Source organism: Gekko japonicus, unplaced genomic scaffold, assembly GCF_001447785.1.
Source record: "Gekko japonicus isolate JY-2015 unplaced genomic scaffold, Gekko_japonicus_V1.1 scaffold1204, whole genome shotgun sequence".
Taxonomy (NCBI): Eukaryota; Metazoa; Chordata; class Lepidosauria; order Squamata; family Gekkonidae; genus Gekko; species Gekko japonicus.
The window spans coordinates 348,421-367,520 of record NW_015171540.1 but is presented as its reverse complement, the minus strand read 5'-3'; positions in this window follow the sequence as shown (position 1 = coordinate 367,520).

Below are 19,100 nucleotides of genomic sequence, written 5' to 3'. Positions count from 1 at the left end.
CCAGCCAATCTCTAACAAGGTGATGTAATCACTAACTCTTACAAGACCTGAAAGAGTAACACCTGCTAGAAAACACCTGGCTGTAATTACATGATTACTAGCATGACAGCTAGGTCTGACAAACAGATCAAACTGATCTATAGTAACTGCTTGCTACCTCTATCACTCTGACATATATCTCAATAAGAAGTTCCACACCTCCCTCAAGCATCGTGAAGGCTCGGCAAAGAGGAGCCTGAGCCATATATATGTGACAGCCCAAGGCTTGGAGACAGGGTGACCTGGCCCATAGATTCAGGGATGAGCAAACAAGAGGAGGCCTGACTCTTCTGCATCCCACCAATGTCCCAATGAGAGCCAGTTTGGTGTAGTGGTTAAGTGCACGGACTCTAATCTGGGAGAACCAGGTTTGATTCCCCACTCCTCCACTTTCACCTGGCTGAGTGACCTTGGGCAAGCCCTAGTTCTGATAAGAGCCGTTCTTGAAAAAGAGCCGTTTCTGCCACAGCTCTCTCAGCCCCACCTACCTCACAGGGTGTCTGTTGTGGGGAGCGGAAGGGAAAGGAGTTTGTAAGCCACTCTGAGACTTCAAGTGAAGGAAGGGGTATAAATCCAATCTCCTCCTCCTCCTCCTCTTCTTCTTCTTCATTAGGAAGAGGAACTTTACAGAGCTGGGCCCATTTCTAAACTAGAGAGGCCTCCATGTCATTGGGATTGCTGAGAGGGGAAGGTTCAGGGATGCCAACTATCGATAAATTTCTGGAGATCTGGGTCTGGTGGTGCCTGCAGTTTGGGATGGTGAGGGAACTCAGCAGGGATGTGATGCTACAGAGTCCTGACCACCCACCAAGCTGCCATTTCCTCCAGCAGAACTAATCTCTGTAGTCTGGAGCTCAGTTGGGATTCCAGGAGAACACCAGACCCAATCCTGAGATTGGTAACTCTAGGTGGATGGGGGTTACAAAATCCCCCAAAACCAAACTTGCTATTTGGGGATGTGGTGAGAAGTCCACCTATCTCATTTTCTCATTTTGCTCTCACCCAGCACCATGCCTGAAATCTCATCTGATATTTTTATGTTTGTGCTTAACTTGAAGAGCTAGGAAGTGTTCTCTTGCAGCAAGAGATGGCCAGCTATGTTTTCCAATTAAGAAAAGAGCTAAATAGAGTCTAGGAAAGTTCTTTGTTCTAGTAAGGATTAGTGGGTTCCTTCCTGCCTTCCCTCCCTCTCACATCTGTCTTCTCTTGTTTCTTTAAATGGGGTTTGTACCCCTGGTGCTGCGGTGGCTCAAGTGGTTAAGACGCTGAACTGCAGATCAGAAGGTCGGTAGTTCAGCAGTTCAAGACCCGAGTGCTGCCTGACGGAGTGAGCTCCCGTCTCTGGCCCCAGCTCCTGCCAACCTAGCAGTTCGAAAGCAAGAAATTGCAAGTAGATAAATAGGTACCACTTCGGTGGGAAGGTAACAGCGTTCTGTGCGTCTCAGCATCTAGTCATGCCGGCCACATGACCATGGAAACACCTTTGGACAGCGCTGGCTCTTCAGCTTGGAAACGGAGATGAGCACCGCATCCCTAGAGTCGGATTCGACTGGCTTTCAAGCAAGGGAAACCTTTACCTTACCCCCGGAGGAATAGTTTTGCAATGGCCCCTCATACTCCTGGCAGCCCTGCATGTCTGTCACCCCTGGGTATGTGTGGGTGCCACAACTGTGTTGAGGAAGTGATAATATGAACCAAGATATTCATATGTGTCACAAGAATCTTCTGATCCCTCCCCGTCTTCGCTGGAGTCCATGCCTACTGCCCACTTGGTCACTTTGTTGCCAAAGGCTCCCTTGGGCTGTCAGACTCCTGAGGCAATCAGTCCTCGACAGCTTCATCCTCCAGTTCTGCAGGGTCTCCTGGGCTTTAGAGTGGTTCACCATTCCTTTGATTCCTGCCTGGGGGTTCACGGGGTCGAGTTGGGCTGGTACATCTTGATCATGGTGAGCTGATGCTCTACATCACTGGCTTCCTGAATCCACCAAGCTAGGGTGAGTTGATTCCCCTGGCTGAGGACCTTTTCCAGAATAGAGTGATTCAGGCCGGACCAGTACAGTGTGATGAGAACTTCCTCTGGCCAACCTTGTACCTTGATGGCATACATCTTAAGCTCATCAGAGAACTCACACACCAACCTGTTCCCTTGCTTCATCGCCCGTAGGTGGGTTCGTGCCTTCTCCAACTCTAGTGGGTCTTCAAATTATCATTGTAGGGCCCACATGAATGCCGCCATGTTGTGGAGCTTGGGGCTTCTGATATTATGGAGACCCCCAAACCAGTCAGCTGCCTGCTCTCATATGCGCAACCCGATATAATCCACTCTCCGTTCGTCTGAGCTGAATGCAGGACCCCAATCATGCCGAAACTTGCACACTTGTAACAGGAAAAAAGCTATTTTCTCAGGGTTGCCATCAAAAGTAGTGTCCAAGTACTCCCTCAGTCGCTCAGGAACTGGAGCCGGGGTGGCAGGAGCAGGAGGACCTGCCAGAGCCCCCAGGGGTTGTTGCCCTGGAAGGGGGGGTGCTTGCCCTGGTGGAGCTTGTCCTGGAGGCTGCCCAGGCTGCCCCTGTGCTGGTGGCGCTGGCTGCTGTTACCTGTGATCTGCCCCCTCATCTGGAACATGGCCTCTGAATTCATGTTGCATGGCAGTAGCAACGATCCGGGATAGGTCCAGCATCATCTCGTGCATTTCACATCGGAGTTCTTCAGTCTCCCACTGGAACTCCCGTCTGACTTTCTCGATGTCCACGTCTTCTGGCACCATTTGCCAGCTCAACTGTTCATGATAGGTATTCCCATACTGCCAACTGTAGGTGACTAGTTGTGGGTCAGCCGTTACTGCCCAGCTCTCCTCCGTCCAGGAGGGCAGGTATGACTATGAATCTGTGCCTCGTCCGAGGCCTCTCGGCTCTCCAGCAATCATTGTAATAACAGTGGTTTTCAGTACTACTACCTCTTCCATGGAAGGGTGCGAGTACAGGAACTATGGGGAGTTCTAACACTGTTTCAGACTCCTGAGACAATCGGTTCTCAACAGCAGTCATTCAGAAGAATAAAAGTTTATTGAGATCTATATGGCATTCAGGTATCTTAACTGTTTCATATTAGAACTAAGGAGGAAGTGCGTGCATCTAGCTCTCAATCTAGTCAACAGGGGGAGGGGGGTTACATCACCACCCTTCTCCCCCATTCCTTCTGGGTTCCACAGCTCACTCGCTCTCTGTCTCTCAGCATGCAGCTTCCTGGGAATTGAAGGTTTCTTTCACTTACCGTGAATCTTCCTTTCTCGTTGGCTCTGAAGTGGGACATTCCTCACATCTGTGATAAGCTCCGCCTCCTTCCACAGGGTTGGCTCCAACTTTGATCTGGACGGGGGAGGGGCTTATCCCTTTGTAGGTGATCCAGTCATCTTTAAGCCCGTTATTTTAAACCCCCGCCGGAAAGGCACTAAAGAGAAGGAAAACATTTCCCCAAAACATAGAGACTAACTAATATAATCAACTGAACCCAGAGTAGAAATGCACTTTTCGCCAAGGCAAAAAGGTCCACTCCATACCAACTTTGCTTCCCCACAACTCTGTAACAAAAGGGGAGGCACACCCCAAAAACAGGGTGGGCAGGAATGTCCCACTTCAGAACCACAGAGAAAGGAAGATTCACGGTGAATTTTTTGCAGCACCCTGTGGATGATAGACAGTGGCAGGAAGGCATAAAGAAGACCCTGAGGCCATCTGCAATTCATAGCATTGGTTCCCTGTGCCAGGGCACTTCTTTCTCGTGAAAATTTTTTTGGAACTTGATGGTTCGCTTCTGTCGCAAACCGGTCCATGCATATGCTCTCGTACTTGGTGCATATAATGTCAAATACCTCCACATTCAGTCTCCACTCTGACTGATCCAGCCTTTTCTGGCTTAGCCAGTCTGCCAGCTTGTTGTTTTTCCAGCTACGTGGTTGGCCTTCAGAGACAGTAGGTGACTTTCTGCCCAAGAAATCAGCCTGGAAGCTTCCAAATGTAGATTTTGAATCTTGGTGCCCCCTTGGCGATTGACATAGGCCTTTGCCGTAGTGTTGTCGGTCTGGACTAAGACATGGAGACCTGACAGTTGTTCTGCCAGATTCAGGAGACTGAGACGAATTGCCCTCAGCTCTAGAAAATTGATGCTCTCCTGTGTCTCCTGTACAGACCATTCTCCTTGAACCATCCTCTTTCCTGAGTGGGCCCCCCCAACCCAACAGACTCGCATCCGTTGTCATAATGGTCCTCAGGGGGTCTCAGAGAGGGATCCCGATTTTGAACCTGGATGGATCTAGCCACCACTGCAACTGATGGCGTATAGATGCAGGCAGTTGTAGCATTTTGAATCTTTTGTTCGCTATTGCCCCCTGGTGGGGAAGAAGGAACCTTTGCAGATGTCTCTTGTGGAAACATGCTCACTGAACAATCTCCTGACAGGAGACTAGCATCCCCAATAATTTGACCAAGGTCATGAGCTGCAACTGATGGCGTATAGATGCAGGCAGTCTAGCATCCCCAATAATTTGACCAAGTCCATCTTGTCGCTTTTTAACACCTCTTCTATCAGGGCTCGTATTTTCTGTTCCCGTTACTGAGACAGGAAGTCCTGTGCCATGTCTATCTCCACCGCTAGGTGAAGTAGCCGCTGGGAAGGTTGAAGGTGTCTCTTTTCCATATTCACTACGAATCTGTGGTCATTCAAGGTCTCTACTGTTAGTTGTGAAGCCTGCATACACTCTGTGGCAGACGGGGCTTTGATTAGAATATCGTCCAGTTTTGGGAAAAACTCCACCCCTTTCAGCGTGAGGTGAGCTACCAGCGTCACCAGTACCTTCGTAAACACTCTTGGCGCTGACTTGAGGCCAAACGGGAGAGCTCTGAACTGAAAGTGTAGGTTGGCATAACTGAAGCGCAGGAACCGCCTGTGCATGCTGTGAATAGGGACATGAAGGTAAGCTTCTGACGGGTCTAAGGTTGTCAGAAAGTCTCCTGCCTGAATAGCTGTCAGGATGGACTTGAGGGTTTCCATCCTGAACTTCCTGTGATGAATGAATTTGTTCAGCCATTTTAAATCTAAAATGGCTCTTGTGGTCCCACTTTTCTTTGGTACCACGAAGATTATGGAGTACATGCCCTGTCCCTGCTGGGATGAAGGCACCTTCTCTATTGCACCTATGTCTAAGAGATGGAGAATAGCCTCTTTGATCTGGAGGTGCTTCTCCCGAGAGCGGTACTTTGGCATAAATCTTGGGGGGGGGGGGAAATGGAGAGGAACTCTAGTTTGTATCCCTGGGATACTGTGTCCAGCACCCACTGGCCGGAAACCGAGGACTTCCAGTGGTCTGAGAAGGCCATCAGCCGTCCTCCTATCTTTAGGTGTTCTAAGGGGGCTGGATAGTCACGCGGACGCTCCCTTCTTGGGATCTTTGGTGGAGGATGGTGTGCCCTTGGTGGCAGAAAAAGGTTTTCCACTGCGCTGCTTCATTTGCCACTTTCCCTTGAAGGGCCTGGTGTAGGCAGGCTTCTGTCCTCTCTTTTGTTCTCGAAAGGACTGAAAACATTTCCATGGTTCCTCCTCTAAGAGGGAAGAACCTTTTTCTTGTCCTTATCCTCTATTAAGTACTGGTCCAGACCATCTCCGAACAGATTCATCCCTTTGAACAGGACTGGTGCCTCCTTTGCTTGTGCTGATGAGTCCACATCTTAATGGCGAAGCCAATTGTTCCACCGTGCTGTTACACTGCAAGTCAGGGCCCTGGCAGATAGTTGCAGCGCATCTAGGGTTGCATCTGCGGTGAAGGCAATCGCTAGGGAGATTTTCTTTAACATGTCCTTAAATTCCTTAGGGGCCCCACTCCCTGCCGATGCTAGGTTTGTAGCCCAGTCATACACTGCTCTTGCGAACATTGAACCCGCTGTGGATGACTTGATAGCCAAAGCAGAGGCTTCAAAATTCTTGCAGAGGGCCTGTTCCACCCGTCTATCCGTGTGGTCTTTAGGCATCCCACCTGCATCCATAGGCAACACTGAAGTTGAATACAAACTGGTAACAGGATCTTCCACGACCGGTAGTTTAAGCTTCTTTGTGGCCTCTGGCATCAAGGAATAGAACTTGGAGAAAAGTTGATAGTTAGCCTTGGGTTTTGCCGGTTGTTCCCACTCCACTTTCATAATGTTGTAAAAAGAGGCCGGGAGCAGCAGCCCCGGCTGAGTAACTGATAACTTTGGCATCAGTTTTTTCTCTCCACTCTGAAATTCTGATTCCTGTTCAGCCTCTTCCTTAGGTCTAGACTTAAGATCTAGGGTCCTTAACACGTTAGGCAAGAGACATGGTATAATTCTTGTGGGACAAGTCTGGATTGAACCACTGGTACAACCTCCTCCTCCTCTGCAGAAAGTTTTCCTTCTTCCTTCCCTGAAGAGGTAGAAGAGGAAACCTCTGGATCAGACTCAGCAGGATCCATCAGAGGACTATGTTCCCTGGATGAAGACCTGTGCTTCTTGGGGTTAGGTCTGCCAGGTGACCCAGAAGTGCTTGCCACTCTATCTCTGGTTCTTTTGAGCGTCCTGCCCCTTTCCATAGAGGAATTTTCAGGGATAGAGCTCTGGAGAGTTTCCTTAATCATATCCTCAAACTCTCTCCTCATCTCTCCTCTAAACCAGTTAAGCATGTCTGCATTAATGGCTTCTCTGGAGTCCACAGCTAGGTTATCCATGGGAACTTGGGATTCCTGAGAATCAAGAGGCCTGATTGGAACAGCTTCCCCAAAGGAACTGCCTCCTTCTTGCAAACTGCCTGGCTTTGTCTTCTCAGCCATGAGCGTGGACCTGTGGGAGGGTAGGGGGGATGAGGCTAGCATCAGGTTTATATCCTGGCTTTTCCCCCCTAAAGGAGATTGCCCTGAGACATCCACCTAATATTTGGGCAAATCTCCCCCCCCTTAGTATCCAGATGGGTTCTGGCCTATTCCTCCCTGGTCTAATGGTCCTTGAGTGAGAGGACTATAGACTCTAGGGCAGCTCCAGACAGAGACAAGATGGCGGCCACCATATTTTCCCACCAAACCAAATCCCCTCACCGCAGGGCAGGTAACCTCCCCTTTCACTTTTCCTCCTGTAGAGGCAAGCTAGGAGGTCTCCCAAAGACTAAGGGGGAAAAAAACCCACGGATTAAATGGCCTATTTGGCTTCAAGTGCCCGGGAGGGGGGAAAGGAGATGAAACCCCCCCTTAAGCTGCTTGACCTACCGCGATTCAGGCGAGGTGTTGGGAGACGGTTGCTTGCCACTCTGTGCCTTGTCCTGTTAGACGCTTCCCGAAGCGAGGGATAGGAGGGGGGGAGGGCCGAGAGAATGTGCCTCTTGTTCTCCACACTCCCCGATTCTCGGGAGCAGGCCCTCCGCCCGAGGACGGGTAAGGCCAGCAGGAGATCTCCTGAGAGGGACCGCTGGGTTCTGCCGCCACCAGGAACTCCCCGCGTCGTTGGAGCCCTCTCCAGAGCCGTTCAGAATTTTTCTTCTCAGCGCTGCGGCTCTGTTCTTTTTCCTTCTCTCTTCTTTTACTTTCGTTTTCTTGTTAGCTGCTCTATGCAGAGCAGCTGGAGCATATCCTGCTGCAAGCAGGGCCGGCAAGAAATGGATTGCCTACAAGGGGATATGCCCCTCCCCCGTCCGGATCAAAGTTGGAGCCGACCCTGTGGAAGGAGGCGGAGCTTATCCCAGAAGTGAGGAATGTCCCATGAAGAACCACTGGAAAAAATCCAGGGCAGTCCTCCTCAACCTATTCTAGCACTTCTTCTTATAGCTCTCCCTTCCCCTCCCCCCTGGAACTCCCCATGCCCTCCCCTTTGTTGCTCCACCCCCCATTTAGCTGGTGATGCTGAGCATCCCTGCTGGGTGAGGCTTCCCTTTTCAGCCAATCAGTGCCCTCCCTGCCATCTTGGAGGCCAAGTGAGCTGCAGGGATCATGTTGGCGGCCTTTAAGGTGTGGGTGGGCTCTGGCTGCCTGATGGAGGGTTGGTGTGGCTGACTCACCATGCCGCTGGGGATGCTTTCCCAGCAGCATGCAGCCCACAGTCAGTGCCCAGGACCCCCCTCCCCAGCGTCTTCTCACCCGCAGTGCTCGTCCCCTGGCTTTCAGCTGCCGTGGCTCCTGTCCCTCTGTCATGATCTGGGCTGTGCCACCAGAGGCCTACTAGGCCCAGGGAGCCTGGCTAGCAGTAGGTGAGGTTGGGCCTACAACTCCCAGAAGCTCCTGAGAGATTTTGGAGCCAAAATTGACCAATAGGAAAGAAGAGGGCTGGGAAACAAAAGGGCTGGTGCCAGAGCAGAAGCTGTTCTTTCTTCCCAGAGGGCAGAGCCAGAAGGAAGGCTGCTGCAGGAAGAAACTCATCCTGAGGGAAGGGTGAGTAGTCTAGTGTCACTTGGAATAGTGAGCTAGGGAGTATATATTTAGACGCGTTAGGGCATTTGATTTCTTTTCTTTTCACCCACTTACTGTTATTATTCTGCACCTTGTTGTTTGACCTCCTATAAAATAAACCTTTTCCTTGTTTCACTCTGCCTGGTCCTCACGCCTATTATTTGGCCAAAAGAGAGGTCAGAAGGTCTTGGGAGAGTGCTCTGGGCCTTCTCAAGGGGACCTAAATTCAGAGTGGTGACAGCGTCAGATGACATCCCACCTGAGCCGTGACAGGCTCCCCAGGTGAGCTTGGAGTTTGCCTGTTGTGGGCCCTCTGGGGACGACCCCAAAGGAGGCTGGAGGGTGTGGGCGTTCGGGTGGCCCAGCACTGGGGTAACATGGATGATGAATGTAGGATGGTCATAGTTTTCATGATATTTGATATTATTCCTAATGGCACTGGGTGAAATTAAGATGTGATGTGCCAATAGGATACAGCTGAGTCAGGGGACTAATTGCTGTGTTGAAAAGACCCACAATGTGGCTGAGCTGAGATAACAACAGCTGTAAGCTCTTATCTAGAAGTCCCACTGAACTCAATGGGACATTTACAAGTAAATCTGCATCCAACTGGGCTTAGAGACAAATTAATGGCAAGAAGTGCCATTGGGAGTCAGGGAGTTGTATACACGAGTGCTGACTCTTTACTGTGGTAAAAGTAGTCCACATGGCAACTTGAGAAAATCAAAAGACCAGAGAATGAAGAATCCACATAGTCGAAGACACAAAACTCCATGCAATGGTGTATCTTTTCCTTCTACTGCTTCCTGTCCTTCTTGTGTGCTAAGGTTCTGATCAGAGACCACACAGATATGCCTCTATGTGTCTCCTTTGAATTATCCTGGCTACTATAAGGAGCAGGATAAAGTATAAGATGGGCTGTACACCAGTTTGGTGTACCGGTTAAGTGCGCGGACTCTAATCTGGGATAAACGGGTTTGATTCCCCACTCCTCCACTTGCACCTGCTGGATGACCTTGGGCAAACCATCGTTCTGATAAGAGCTGTTCTTGAAAAAGAGCAGTTTCTGTCAGAGCTCTCTCAACCCCACCTACCACACAGGGTGTCTGTTGTGGGGAGGGGAAAGGAAAGGAGTTTGTAAGTCGCTCTGAGACTCCTTTGGGTAGTGAAGGGTGGGATATAAATCCAATCTCTTCTCTTCTTTATATATGAGCCTTTATTTCTTTACTTGCTTGCTTACTGTAATGTATCCATCTCAGACCGCAGGCGTGGTCAATTCACCACGCGGTCATGCGAAGCGGTTGAGCTTTGCTCTCAGTAACAATGGGACAAGCAGATCCTAGGTGGCACCTATCGGCAGGCTAGGCTCCCAGCCGAGAGCCTATGGAACTCTCAGCTACTGTAAATAGCCAATCACTTGTGTGTGGGTGTGTTTTGGATGCGGGGTTGTTGCACATATAAACCAGCCTGCGAGCTGGTTATTTTGTCTTGTTCCGAACTAAGTAAAGGTATGCTGAGCTGAAATCACTCTCCGTCTGCGTACTTTTCACTTACATACTTCATTCATAACCTGCCTTTCTCCCCAATGGGAACCCAAAGCAGCTTACATCCTTCTCCTCTCCTATAACTCTTCTCGTTGCTTTCTGCTTACATGGGGAAATGCTGTCTCTTCTTCAGCCTCCTGTTTTATCTCAGAAGCTGGGTGCCAGGGGAACAAAGGAAGTGGCCCTTTGCGGAATGGCAGAATGGTTCTCTGTTCACTTGCTCACATCCAATTCCTAACCATCTGCAGAAACCCCTTCATGCATTCACTAGAGAGCAGGGCTGTTCATCTCAGCTATAACAGCAGGAAACATGGCTTTCTGTTGTTCCTGTTTGTGCGTTTTAAACAGCCTCTATCATATTTTATTAGAGCAGTTTAACAAGGCCTTTGGGGGAGGAGGTAACCAAAAAAACCCGCAACACCCCCAAACTCTCCAGAAGAGTGTTTGTGAGAGAGAAAGGGAGGGACTGTGTCTGTCTTCTTTACCTGATGTTCCTACTTGTAGTCTAATTTAAAGAAGTTGTCTCTCAAGCAGAAGGGACATATTTTTCTTTTACACAGGGTCATTTCCTGCAGGAGCGCACAGGAGTGGAGCTCCGGCAGTAAAGATCCTAGGGGGTAAGCACATGCAACATGCCCCACCCCCTGCTCCCAGCAGCCCTCAGTCAGAGCTGCACATTCCCCCCCTCTCCAATAGCTAGCAATCCAAAACAGTCCAGTGGAGCCTGAGCGGTGGATGTTGCCTTCTGACACACGTCTGGTGAAGTCAGGGGGTGTGGCATATGCAAATAAGTTATGTTAATACGTTATGCTAATGAGCTCCTGCACCTCTTTTTCTACAAAATGACCCCTGCATTTACCTTTTTTTATTGACTAGATTTCAATACCCCACACCAGTGTTCCCTCTAAGCTGAGTCAGTGTGAGCTAGCTCACAGTTTTTTAGCCTCCAGCTCACACATTTTTTGTCTCAGCTCAGGAAGAAGGGCTCCAGAGCAGACTGATTTATGCAACAACCCAATTGCTCGCTCACAACTTTAATGCCAGTAGCTCACAAAGTGGAATTTTTGCTCACAAAGCCCCACAGCTTAGAGGGAGCATTGCCCCACACCCAAACAAGCTGCTGCTGGTCATTCAACAGCTGCACACTTGCATGGTGATGACAGAGCTGCTCCCGGCCTTGGTTTCTAACTACCTGCTAGGCCAGTGGCTCTTGAAACTGTCAGGCTACAATAGTTCTTCCCGACTGTCTTGTTCATCTGCTCTTCCACTGGGTCACAGCTTGTTCCAGCCAAAAGAGGAAGAGGGGGAGAACAACAAAGTTAGCAAGAGAAACTCTATCTAGCCAACCAGTTGTCAGCTGAGAAGAGACAAAACTTGCTAAACTGCAGCAGTGTGATATTCCGTATTGAACAATTTAAAGTTATTGTTAGAGAAGAAGAAGAGAAGAGATTGGATTTATACCCCGCCCTTTACTACCCAGAGAAGTCTCAGAGCGGCTTACAAACTCCTTTCCCTTCACCTCCCCACAGACACCCTGTGAGGTAGGCAGGGCTGAGAGAGGTCTTGACAGAAACTGCTCTTTTTCAAGGACAGCTCTTGTCAGAACTACGGCTTGCCCAAGGTCATCCAGCCAGGTGCAAGTGGAGAAGTGGGGAATCAAACCCGGTTCTCCCAGATTAGAGTCCACGCACTTAACCACTACGCCAAACTGGGAGGAAAGGGGAAAAAAGAAAGGGCTAGCTAACAATCCAACTGGCAAGTTTCTCCTGAGAAAGTTCACTAGGAAATGGGTAAAGGATTTCAAGGGCAGTTCTCCCCCCCCACACACACACCTTTCGCTCTCTCTCTCTGGCCCTTTCTGCATGCACAGTTTACTGTAGAGAATCCAAGCAGCTGAGCTGTTAAGCTTCACTGGATTTCTTTGTCTGCCTTCTGCATATTCTTTTATTCTTCGGTGGAGTCATTCTGCAGCTACAACAGAAAAGCTCAGTTTGTCTTTATTGGTGTGAGAACGTCACTTGTTGTGACATCTGAGGGTGGCCTCTGGGAATCTGGGAACTGTAGTTTCCCTTCAAAGGAACAAGTCTGGGCACAGCTGAAGGTTGTTTTCCCCCCCTTCCTTTCAGCAGCGGCTGCCTTGTTGGCAACACAGGCAGTGCATCAAGCTTATAATCGGAAGGATATAAGTTTGAGCCTCACACAGGGCAGATTTTTTTTCTTCTCTCCATAAAAACAGCCAAAAATCCCTGTTCTCTGTGATGTTTTGAAAAATGGAACAACACCTACATTTTTCAGGGCTTTTGAAAAGCTTGGTATATTGCAGCACACATAAGTTCTCTCTCCCCCCCCCCCATTTTTCTCGTGTGCACCATTGAATTCCCTTCTTTTCCGCACTGGGGACACTATGGTTTGTTTCCTTCCCCATCTCCCTTTAAACCTGCAGGAAACTAACAAGTGCTTGGCCTGGTGAAATATACTGGGTTCAGATGCGTAGAAGTGATCAGCTCATAGTTTATTAGTGATTCAGCAAGAGAAAGACGACTGTAATCCCTGACTGAAGCCAGGTGTTATGTCCGCTGACCGCCACCAGGGGCCAGCGAATACCCCCGAGCTTGACTCTGTAGGAACAAAGGGGACTAGGCTCCTAGTCTCTCCACTGGGGAACCAATAGGACTGTGGCGGGAGATTTAAACCCACCAACGGGACCTAGGGGAGTGTCCCCAGGTGTGTATATAGTTGGCCAGCCGGCCAGTAGTTTTTGTCTTTTGTTGTGTACCAGTAAACCATGCTTATCACTACATCCGTATTAGTGGTTTCTACATGCGTCTAACCCACTACACTTCAATGGCGACGAAGGTGGGATCCCACTGAGCATTCCAGCCGGGCTGTCGGGACCCTGTGAGGGAAGAAAATGCTCCGCTACCTACGCTCCTCCGATCGATGAGCAACGAGAGTGAGGAAGCCACTTCCCAGCCACAGCCGCAACCGTTCAGCACAATGGCCGTTGCTCCGGGATCAGGACTGGTACTGCCATTTGATACAGCCCATCCACAGCAATGGGGAGCCTGGATCACCAGCCTGAAGTCAGTCCTGGTATTCTACCAGGTGACGGATGAGGCCAGGAAGAAGGGCCTCCTACTCGGGTCATGTGGACCCGCCAGCGTAGAACTGGCCCAGTACCTACTCTTCCCTAAGATGCTCGATGACTGCACCTTCGACAAAATCGTCATGGGCGTCCAGAACCACTACACGCCTAAACCTTCGGAGATGACGTGCCACGTGGTGTTTCACTGGCGGAGTCAGCAAGGCCGCAAAATGGCTGCGGATTTCCTTGTGGAGCTCCGCCACTTGGCATCCGAGTGCAAATTCAGGGCGCACTTGGACATGGCCCTTCGAGACCGTTTTGTCACAGGACTACGGGAGGAGAAACTACGGCAGTGCATAATGGAGGGTGAGACGGTCACCATAGCATCGGCCACCGCCACCACGTGGGAAAGGTCCCACCCAGCAGCCACCACCACGCACAAGGCTGCTATCACCATGCCGGCCAACCCCAAGGGCACGGAAGTCCACCGCACGCAAGCACCGCACTCCAGCCTTGAACGCGAGCTCCACCCGCAAGCATCCCAGCTCAGCAGCCCCAGAGTGTGCCAACTGCGGCGATAGGCACAAAAGGAAAACATGCAGGTTCCATCTGTCGGAACTGTGAGTGCACTGGCCACATTGCCCGGGTATGTCGCTCCAAAGCTACCAGCCGGGCCCAGCCACCGTGTCACAGAGCAGATGCCCACTTCGAGGATGACACAGCGGCAGAGGACCTCTACCACCTCACACATGCATCGGAACAGGTACTGAAACTCCCCAGCCCAATTATTTAGTATGATTCGGTTGCTGACAGACCTATCTCAGGGCAGGCGAAACGATAGGGAATTGGATATCGGCTATGAGGCGATGGTCCACCCCCTCTTAAAAAAGCCATTTTTGGACCCGACCGAATTGGCCAACTATCGGCCGGTGTCCAATTTGCCTTATTTGGGCAAACTTATAGAGAGGGCGGTGGCATTACAATCACAGGGCTTTCTGGAGGATGATTCGGTCCTAGATCCCTTCCAGTCTGGCTTTCGTCCAGGTCATGGGATGGAGACAGCATTGGTTGCCCTGACTGACAACCTCCGTAGGCTTCTGCACTGAGGTGGTGTGGTGGCATTGCTGTTGTTAGATCTGTCGGCCATGTTCGATATGGTCGACCATCAGCTGCTGGCCCACCGCCTCGCCGACGTGGGGATTCAGGGGCTTGCCCTTCAACGGTTTGCCTCGTTCCTGCGAGGTCGGAGACAAAGGGTGGCGATAGGGGATCAGCAGTCCTGGAGGCACCCTCTTGAGTGCGGGGTGCCTCAGGGGGTGGTACTGTCCCCGATGTTATTCAACATCTATATGCGCCCCCTTGTCCAGATTGTCCAGAGTTTTGGGCTTGGGTGTCATCAATATGCGGATGATACCCAGCTCTATCTGATGCTTGGTGGCCGGTTGAACTCCGACCCAGATGACCTTTATCAAGAATTGCAAGCTGTGGCTGGTTGGCTCAGATTGAGTCGGTTGAAACTAAACCCGGCAAAGATGGAGGTCCTGGGCCTAGGTCGGGCCTTCGATGGGGCACCTTTGGTGCCAGTGTCAAGGGTTAGGAGTTTGGGAGTGCTCCTGGACTCCTCTTTATTGATGGAGGCCCATGTGGCAGCCACTGCCAAATTAGCCTTTTACCATCTTCGGCTGGCACGGCAGTTGGTTCCTTTCCTTGACCACAAGGACTTGGCCACAGTGATCCATGCGACAGTCACCTCGAGGCTGGACTACTGCAACACTCTCTACATGGAGCTGCCTCTGTCACAAATCCAGAAGCTGCAGCTAGTGCAGAATGCGGCAGCCAGGCTGTTGATGGGTCTCACTAGGCAGGACCACATCCAGCCGGTGCTGAAGGCGCTGCACTGGCTGCCTATAGCGTACCAGATTCGCTTCAAAGTGCTGGTTCTTACCTATAAAGCCCTTGATGGCCAGGGTCCAGCATACCTAAGGGACTGCCTTTCCCCATATGTTCCCCCAAGAGCACTACGGTCTGGGGTGCAACACCTTTTGGTTGTTCCAGGCCCCAAAGACATCAAGTTGGCCGCAACCAGGGCCAGGGCTTTCTCGACGGCGGCTCCTGTCTGATAGAATGAACTCCCAGGGGAGATCCAGGCCCTGCGGGACATTGCACAGTTCTGCAGGGCCTGCAAGACGGAGCTCTTCCACCAGGCTTTTGCATAGGAGCCGCCATCACCACTGGACCACCACCGAGCTGCCATCTCTGACGGTGGATTCGATCTGGATGTGAGCTGGCCCTGGGAAGACGACCAGATGACCTGAAGAACTAGTCATGAAGGGACGATAGTAATAGATTCTTGAACTTATGCTGACGGGTTAGGCCAGTCAACAGAACCCCATCTTGGACCGATAATAACTAATATCAAGAGCACCAGCACTTTGGTGGGAGGGATTGTTTTATTCTGTTTTTAGATCTTCAATTGCGGCATATGCCTCTTTTGTTAACCGCCCTGAGCCCGTTTGGGGAGGGTGGGATATAAATTTAATAAATAAATAAATAAACAAACAAACAGTAGTTTTGGTAGCTGCAGGCCCACATTGTGCTGTTGGAAGCAGTTGAAATGCTGAACCTGGTAAAACAACTGCAGAAACAAGAAGAAGGCACACAGCAAGTGAGATGTGACGGTTGGATGGAATGCAGAATGGGGGACTTGGATGTGCTCAGAAACCAAGGCAAATAACAGATGCAGAAATGGTCTCTCACTGTTTCTGTGTTTATGTGAATTAGATAGTTGGAAATCCCTCATTTTGTGAAATTGTCTATTATTCCTGATGACCACAAGTCCAGCAGAACATGCTGTCTCAGTGTGGCAGGAAACATCCAGGGGTCATTTCCTGGAGGAGCGCACAGGAGCAGAGCTCCGGCAGTAAACAGCCCAGGGGGTGGGCACATGCAACAAGCCCCACCCCCTGCTCCCAGCAGCCCTCAGTCAGAGCAAGAAGCAGCCAGGTAAGTTGCAGAGCCCCCCCCCCGGCCCCCTGGTCCAAAACAGTCCAGTGGCACCTTTAAGACCAAGTTTTATTCAGGTACAAGCTCTCCCTCCTCTGCAAGGACAGATCTGCACGTCCCCCCCCCAATAGCTAGCAATCCAAAACAGTCCAGTGGAGGCTGAGTGGTGGGCATTGCCTTCTGACACACTTCCGGTGATGTCAGGGGGTGTGGCATATGCAAATAAGTTATGCTAATGAGCTCCTGCACCTCTTTTTCTACAAAATGACCACTGGAAACATCAGTTTGCTGCTGCTTTGGCCAAGTATATAGAACCACGTGTTTGTACAGCACAATGTTAAATAGCTTCAGCTGTGGCCTTAGATGTGCATAAAAACAGATATTGCTTTCTTCTTCTTTGACATTATGTTGAGGCACCTTTATCAATCCCATTAAAAGGGATGGGCACAGACATGAACCCTGAGCCAAAATCCGGGCTGAACTTTGCCCTTTTTGGAACTCAGACAGACTGGTTGCAAGGTCACATGTCCGGAAGCTCGAGGGCCTGACCTTGAAGCTCGGAAACGTTTGGGTACTCTCACTAGAGAGACTCCATCCTCGCAGTTTTGCATGAAAAAGCAGGTGGGGGGGATTTTTCAGCCATCAAGGAACAAATATTGGGCACCCAAGGCTGACGGGATTCTCCAATTTCCAATCAGAGACATCCATCCTTCTCCCTTGGAATGGGAGGAGTATGTGTATCAATCCATCACTTTTATTGCAACAGTCAGTGACCAGCAGTACAATACGATTAAACAGTTTAAAAGTGATAAAAAGAGATAAAATTAAATCTTAACAATATTTAAAAAAAAGATCATACCAAGTAACTATAAAATCATGCTGCCATATAGGATTTTCGATGCTTGTAAACCTGAGCCCAGAATTTAGCCACCTGACGAGTAGTTTGGTGATTTCTATCTGACAAAAGATAATCAAGCTTGGTTTTATTTGATCTTCCAAGAAAGCTTTCTAATAGAGGACTAATACTTTCTGATTGAACCTTTGTATAATTAGGGCAATTAGAAAAAATATGTTCTATATAATCAGTTTCCCCTGGGGAGCAAGAACAGAGCCTTAAGGAGCGATTGCTTTAAACCTCCCTTCCAGCACTGCCGAGAGCAAAGTCAAACTTAAGAACATAAGAACATCAGAGAAGCCAATGTTGGATCAGGCCAATGGCCCATCCAGTCCAACACTCTTTCTATTGTTGTTCAGTCGCACAGTTGAGTCCAACTCTTTGCAAGCCCATGGACCAGATCCCGCCAGGCCTTCGTGTCTTCTGCCGTCCTCTGAAGTTTGCTCAATTTCATGTTCGTTGCATCTATGACACTGTCTAACCATCTCATCCTTTGCCGTCCCCGTCTTCTTTGACCTTCAATCTTTCCCAGCATCAGGGTCTTCTCCAGTGAGTGCTCCCTTCTCATTTGGTGGCCAAAGTATTTGAGCTTCAGTTTCATTATCTGGCCTTCCAGGGAACAGTCAGGGTTGATTTCTTTGAGGATTGACTGATTTGTTCTTCTTGCAGTCCAAGGGACTCTCAAGAGTCTTCTCCAGCACCATAGTTCAAAAGAATCTATTCTTCGGCGCTCGGCCTTCCTTATAGTCCAGCTCTCGCAGCCATACATGACTACTGGGAATACCATTGCTTGGACCATGCGTATTTTTGTTGGCAGGGTGATGTCTCTACTTTTTATCATGCTGTTTAGGTTCGCCATCGCTTTCCTCCCAAGGAGCAGGCGTCTTTTAATTTCATGGCTGCAGTCACAGTCTGCGGTGATCTGGGATCCCAGGAACGTGAAGTCTGTCACTACTTCCACAGCTTCCCCTTCTATTTGCCAAGGAGTGATGGGGCCGGATGCCATGATCTTAGTTTTTTTGATGTTGAGCTTCAAGCCCACTTTTGCGCTCTCCTCTTTTACCCTGAGCAAGAGGCTCTTTAGGTCCTCTTCACTTTCTGCCATTAGAGTGGTATCGTCTGCATATCTGAGGTTGTTGATCTTTTCCCCAGCAATCTCAATTCTGGCTTGTGATTCATCCAGGCCAGCATTTCGCATGATGTACTCTGCATATATATTAAATAAGCAAGGTGACAGTATACATCCTTGTCGTACTCCTTTTCCTATGCTGAACCAATCAGTTGTTCCGTATCCGGTTCTAACTGTCGCTTCTTGGCCCTTATACAGGTTTCTCAAGAGACATGTGAGGTGGTCTGGTACTCCCATCTCTTTAAGGACCTGCCATAGTTTGTTGTGATCCACACAGTCAAAGGCTTTAGCATAGTCAATGAAACAGAAGTAGATGTTTTTCTGGTACTCTCTTGCTTTCTCCATAATCCAGCGAATGTTGGCAATTTGATCTCTAGTTCCTCTACCTCTTGGAAACCCAGCTTGTACTTCTGGCAGTTCTCTGATGGACTTCTGCTTCATATGTTTATCCAATTCCCTCTTGAAGCTGTCCATGCTTGTACCTGCCAGCACCTCCTGTGGCAGTGAATTCCATGTGTGTATTTTTCAGCCGTTACTTCTGGCCAATGTTAAGGCCGTTCTGGTGTTGGGGCTGCAGGGTATCTATTTTTTTATGCATAAATCAACTCTGGAGAGCTTGAAATGTCCCTTTGTCTTTCAGTATCTGTCACTCTTTGCTTGATGTGTGAATTTGTCCGATGTATCCCAAGATCCAAGCCTAATGTTTCTTTTTAAATAACATTTTTTAATTTTCCAAAACAAACAAACAAACAATTAGGAATACAGTAATGAATATTTATCTTTTCTCTATTGCAGTACCTCATACAATAATTAAATCTATCTCATTTTTCCACCATAAATTGTTTGTACAGAGTTTGCAAATATAAGAATATACAATTTCTTATTTTCTACTAAAATAAAATTTCCCTAAACGTGCTATTAAATTTTGCATTATATTGTAAAGTATATGACTCTTTATTCTTTTT